This window comes from Acyrthosiphon pisum, unplaced genomic scaffold (genome assembly GCF_005508785.2).
Source record: "Acyrthosiphon pisum isolate AL4f unplaced genomic scaffold, pea_aphid_22Mar2018_4r6ur Scaffold_20717;HRSCAF=21917, whole genome shotgun sequence".
Taxonomy (NCBI): Eukaryota; Metazoa; Arthropoda; class Insecta; order Hemiptera; family Aphididae; genus Acyrthosiphon; species Acyrthosiphon pisum.
This window is the reverse complement of record NW_021770106.1, coordinates 7,301-7,615: the sequence shown is the minus strand read 5'-3', so window position 1 is coordinate 7,615 and position 315 is coordinate 7,301.

Below are 315 nucleotides of genomic sequence, written 5' to 3'. Positions count from 1 at the left end.
TTGTTAAGCTAACGGCAAAAAACGTGAACTGCTAAGCGTAAATTTGCTATGTTACGCGTTTGTAAGACTGAGACAACAAATGCGGGTGTGGCGTCCTCTTAATAAAAGACATATTGTATTTGTATACTTAGCCCTCCCCCGCATAAAAAGTTCCTGGCTACACCACTGCTCCCAGGTGGCCATTTGTTTAGTACACTATATAGTCTTATTACCTAGTGTATACTATACTGCACAACTGTATAAGTATTCGTATATTTGTACCTACATTAATTTCATTTAATTACATTTAATTAATAATATAACATTGTCAAATAA